The following is a 6,117-nucleotide window of genomic DNA, read 5'->3' on the forward strand; positions in this document are numbered from 1 at the left end:
ATTGGTTGCTATATGCAACGATATATCCCTTTTCTGTGCACCGCATTATATAAATCTATGGGGCTATTCACATACACACATATGGCCTGAAGGAGAGAGGCCGGGGCTTGTCTACCTAACCGACTGCTGGTCCAGGGCTGAGTAAGGGGAGGCCGCTGGGCCATAGGGGAGGCCGCTGGGCCATAGGGGAGGCCGCTGGGCCATAAGGGAGGCCGCTGGGTCATAGGGGAGGCCGCTGGGTCATAGGGGAGGCGCCTGGACCATAGGGGAGGCCGCTGGGTCATAGGGGAGGCCGCTGGGCCATAGGGGAGGCCGCTGGGCCATAGGGGAGGCCGCTGGGCCATAGGGGAGGCCGCTGGGCCATAAGGGAAGCCGCTGGGCCATAGGGGAGGCCGCTGGGCCATAGGGGAGGCCGCTGGGCCATAGGGGAGGCCGCTGGGCCATCTCTTGTCAGACTGGATTGATGGCACTTGATGGGCTGTATAAGGGCCCTATAAGAGGAATCAGCGCTAAATCCATGCTGAAAATTCTGTGTGAAAATATAGTGCAGAACCAAATTCTATTACATTCAATGGAATTTGCACTCTGCAGTTCACACAGCGGAATGTTCTGCGGGAGATCAGCTTTCCGCAGAGGGCGGACAGAGACAGCATAGGGCTCCCCTTCCCCAGGGTTTCCCACCTGGGGCTCCTGTACCAAATGTTCTTCAAAATACAAAGAAGTCATTCAGTGACAGGTGATGACTTCTTCGGTCTGAGGCGTCACTTTCCCTTTTCCTCTCCATTTGGCCCAGACCGCCATGATGATTTCTTCCAGCTACACTTCATCTCTTCAGAACCCGCCAGACAAACACCTCAGGCTCCGCACTTTGCCTTCAGCTTCCTTCCCTTTTTCCTACCTATAGGCTCCCATACAGTAGTAATTCTGCTGTTTAGTGTCACATAAAGTAAATTCAGTAGGTATGTGGGTTGCCCCTGCATGTAGGATCTCCCATATATTAATAACATCCCCTCCTATGACCCCCCCCCCATATAGTAATAATGCTCCCTGTTGTGACCCCCCCATAGCAATAATGTCCCCTGCCGTTTACAGACCCACACAGTAATAATGCCCCCTGTTGTATGCAACCCCCCTACAGTAATATTGCCCTATGTTGTGACCCCCCCCAGTAATATTGCCCCCCTGCTGTACACGGCCCCCCTCACAGCAATAATGCCCCCTGTTGTGACCCAAAGTAATATTGCCCCCCTGCTGTATAGAGCCATCCTTACAGCAATAATGCCCTCTGTTGTGACCGCCCCAGTAATAATGCCCCCAGCTGTAGACAGTCCCCCCTCACAGCAACAATGCCCCCTGCTGTATACAGACCCCCCAGTAATATTGCCCCCTCCTGTATACAGCCCCCTCACAGCAATAATGCCCCCTGTTGTAACCCCCAAGTAATATTGCCCCCTGCAGATTACAGCCCCCTCACAGCAATAATGCCCCCTGTTGTGACCCCCCCAGTAACATTGCCCCCTGCTGTATACAGCCCCCCAAATAATTTTGCCCCAGCTGTAGACAGTCCCCCCTCACAGCAACAATGCCCCCTGCTGTATAGTCCCCCCAGTAACATTGCCCCCCTGCTGTATACAGCTCCCCCACAGTAATAATGCCCCTTGTTATGACCCCCCCCCCCCCCCCCCCCCCCCGTAATATTGCTCCTTTAGTATACAGCTCCATTTCCCCCCTGCCCCCTGCTCGAAAATAAGATATATATACAAACCTATTTCAGGCAGGGAGCAGCTCCATCTTCTGTCAGCCGGATCCTCCAGCAGGCGCGATGAGCTCATATGCTCATAGGCTGTATATTGTTAATTGTTAGCACTATATGTAATAAAGATAGCACTTTTGCTATTTTGTGTGCATTGTCATCTATAATATGATTGCTTTGTTTTTCTCTATTCATGATAGGACATATTGACTTTTTGCACCTCAATTGAGCATCTTGCTAATTTTTCTGTTTTTAAAATACCCCATTCTAGTGAATGGTGGTGACTCCAGGAGTGGAAAACACACACATAACTTATTCTGTGGATTTTGGGACAACCCCTTTAACCCCTTAAAGGGGTATTCCCCCCAAAGCTTTCCATCTTTCCAATATCAATGTATTATGGATTCTGCACAGTTTTGATGTTATCTAGATGCATTCACTCCCACCGAACGCATTAAAATCATCAAATCCCAGTCCAACCTGTCACCACTCCCTGCTCCTGGCCCCCACCCTCCGTGTCGGCATCACGTGACCTCCGTCTCTTCAATGGGCCAGGTAAGGCTTCTAACCCAGCCAAACTGAAGTGAAGGAGGACACTGACGGCGGAGTATATACTTCACCTGGTCCCCGCTCCCGCTTGCTGAAGACACCAGGAAGACGCCGGGATCAGGTAAAGTATCAGCTCCGGCGGCCAGGGGGTTAACGGGGCGGGCTGCCGACAAACTCGCAGCAGGGATGTACATCCCTGCTGCATGTTTGTCTGCCATTGAAAGTAATGGCCCGGGATCTGCAGCTAGTCTCGCTGCAAACACGCAGTGAGGGGACTCGCTGCAGATCCGGCCAGGGCCGTATTTACCACTAAGCACCCGTGGTCCGGTGCCTAGGGCAGCACCTTGCAGGGAGGCAGCACCAGGGAGCAGGGGGAAGAAAACAACTTTTTTTTGTTTTTTATTTTTTTAGTCTCCCACCTCCTGGTCAGACTTGCCAGTAAATCTGGTGACTTTTTGAGGGGGGATGTATGATCAGGTCTGGTGTGGCGGTGGCGCCTGGAGCTATTACGTATCAATCTACCAATCCTGTGGTGAGAATTCCTTTAGACAATATGCAGACTATTATAATCATTCATTTCATGTGGAAATTTATGTTTTAAGCAGTTGAAAACTATGAAAATGCAATGCAGACAATATTTCTACATGTAGAGAAATGCATGTGGTCGAAATCACTCTCCCCGTCGCTCCCCAAGATGGGGCGTCTTCAGGTATAGTGCCTAGGGCAGCAGCAGCTTTTAATACGGCCCTGGATCCGGCAAGTGGGTTGTAGCCTAAGGGTTATCCAGCGCTACAAAAACATGGCCACAATTGAAGTGAATAGAGCCTAATTGTAAACCACACCTGAGCTGTAGACAAAAGTCATGCTGTCTCTTGAAGAAAGTGGCCATATTTTTGTAGTTCTAGATAACCCCTTTTAGGGTAAAAACCCACACACCGTATACGCAGCAGATACGCAGCAAATATACAGCAGATCTGCAGCAGATTTGATGGTGCAGATTTGATGCTGTGTTCAGTTATTTAGATCTAATCTGCTGCGTATTTGTTGCGTATTTGCTGAGTATTGCAGCAGTAAATACGCTGCGTATACGGTGTGTGTGTTTATACCCTAAAAGGGATTGTCCAGTGAAAATCTTTTTCTTTCAAAACTGATATAAAAAAGTTATATAGATTTGTAATTTACTTCTATTAACAAATCTGAAGTCTTTTCATACTTATCAGTAGAGATGAGCGAACCGGCCGAGGTTCGGGTTTGTATGAACCTGAACTATCGGCGTCTAAATCCCGCTGTCTGGCCGCTCCGTGGAGAGGGTGGATACAGCCTGAGGACCACCTGGAAAACTGGGATACCGCCTATGGCTATGGCTGTATCCCTGTTTTCCAGGCGGTCCTCAGGGTGTATCCACCCTCTCCACAGAGCGGGCAGACAGCGGGAATCAGAAGCAGAGAGTTCAGGTTTATACAAACCCGAACCGTAACCAGTTCGCTCATCCCTACTAATCAGCTGCTGTATGTCCTGCAGGAGATGTTTTATTTTCAGTCTGACACTGTGCTCTCTGCTGACATCTCTGGCCGAGACAGGAACTCTGTCTCAGTTTTCTATGAATCCTTATAGAAAACCTCTCCTGCTCTGGACAGTTCCTGTCTCGGCCAGAGATGTCAGCAGAGAGCACTGTGTCAGACTGAAAATAAAACACCACTTCCTGCAAGACATACAGCAGCTAATAAGTATAGGAAGACTTAAGATTTTTTTAATAGAAGTAAATTACAAATCTATATAACTTTCTGACACCAGTTCATTTGAAAGAAAAAGATTTTCGCTGGACAACCCCTTTAACCTCTTAAGGACATATGACGTACCCCTACGTCATATGTCCTCACTTGCACTTCAAAGCGGGGCCGCGCGACGGCCCCGCTTTGAAGTGCCGCGATCCCGGGTGCCTCGAGTAGCCCGGGACCGCTGCTATTAGCGGGCACGGTCTGATCGCCGTGCCCGCTAATTAGCTAATCGGAGGCAGCTGTCAAAGTTGACAGCTGCCTCCGATTACCGGAGGCAACGTTTCCCTGGTGTCTAGTGGGGGAGATCGCTCCTCCGGGACCTTGTCCTGATCTCGCACGGTAAACGGCGTCAGCGCAAAAAAATCCCAAAGTGCAAAATTGCGCATTTTTGGTCGCATCAAATCCAGAAAAAATGTAATATAAAGCGATCAAAAAGTCGTATATGCGCAATCAAGGTACCGATAGAAAGATCACATCATGGCGCAAAAAATGACACACAGCCCCATAGACCAAAGGATAAAAGCGCTATAAGCCTGGGAATGGAGCGATTTTAAGGAACGTATATTGGTTAACAACGGTTTGAATTTTTTACAGGCCATCAGATACAATATAAGTTATACATGTTACATATCGTTTTAATCGTAACGACTTGAGGAACATGCATAACAAGTTAGTTTTACCCCAGGGCAAATGGCGTAAAAACACATTTCCCCCAAATAAAAGAAATGCGTTTTTTTTTTCAATTTCACCACACTTTGAATTTTTTTCTGGTTTCGCAGTGTACTTTATGCAAAAATTCAGCCTGTAATTGCAAAGTACAATTAGTGACGCAAAAAATAAGGGGTCATGTGGGTTTCTAGGTGGAAAAATGCAAGTGCTATGGCCTTTTAAACACAAGGAGGAAAAACCGAAAACGTAAAAACGAAAATGGGCCATGTCCTTAAAGGGTTAAAGGGAACCTGTCACCCCCCGTGCCGGGGTGACAGGCTCCCGACCCCCCGCTACAGCCCCCTATACTCACCTGATCCCGCCGAGTCCCGCTTCTGGATCCGGTCGGGTCACGGAGATCTCAGAAGCTGCAGCCCGGCACGTGCGCTGAGAGATGAGTCCAACGCTCATAGAGAATGACGGAGAGTCCAGCGGCTGAGATCTCCATGACCCGACCGGATCCAGAAGCGGGACCCGGCGGGATCAGGTGAGTATAGGGGGCTGTAGCGGGGGGTCGGAAGCCTGTCACCCCGTCACAGGGGGTGACAGGTTCCCTTTAAGCTCTTGTGAGCGGGGCTCTCACTCCTCCTTTGGCTCCATGATTGTCTGTAATGTCTGATTTTTGTCTATATTTGCATCCCGCAGAATTGTAAAGTGCTGCCATATATTAAAAAAATGAAAAAAAAAACAAAAGTTATTGCAATGTTGTTGTTAGTCCCAGTGTATGAGGGCTTATTGTACCACTATATATATATACACTGTATATATATATATATATATATATATATATATATATATTTATACAACCATCAAGTGCTTGTGCCCCCTTGTGGAGGCCATAAAGCCTGCTGTTCCACCTTCCATCCCTTGTCCTCCCTCACTGATCCCCAAATTGTTCTGCTCCAGGTGCCGCACACTACAACTCCCATCATGCTCTGATGGCTGAAGGTAGTCCCCAACTATAACACGGTCAGTGATGTATAACACACTTCTGCCTGTAGGGGGCGCACGCTAAACACGTATTTACCCGCTGTATAAAAGGCAATGGCAGCTACGTGCATTCATTGGTAGGGTTCTTTTCCGTTACATTCTGGCCAATGGCTGCCGTATACCACTGCAGCTCTGCTGTATATGTAGATGACAGAACCGTATACACCGACCGACACGTGGTTACTCCGCTGGGACAGGACACGCGCTATGCGGTTAGTGGGCGTGTCCTGGATTAGACGAGGCTGTCAACGCAGGCAGTTTAGTCACGTGACCGGTGCAGTGTCATGTGACCAGTCAGCTGACAGAACGTTGCGGTTCTCTGCCGGCGCCAGGTTCTAA

The sequence above is a fragment of the Dendropsophus ebraccatus genome, chromosome 10 (assembly GCF_027789765.1).
Source record: "Dendropsophus ebraccatus isolate aDenEbr1 chromosome 10, aDenEbr1.pat, whole genome shotgun sequence".
Taxonomy (NCBI): domain Eukaryota; kingdom Metazoa; phylum Chordata; class Amphibia; order Anura; family Hylidae; genus Dendropsophus; species Dendropsophus ebraccatus.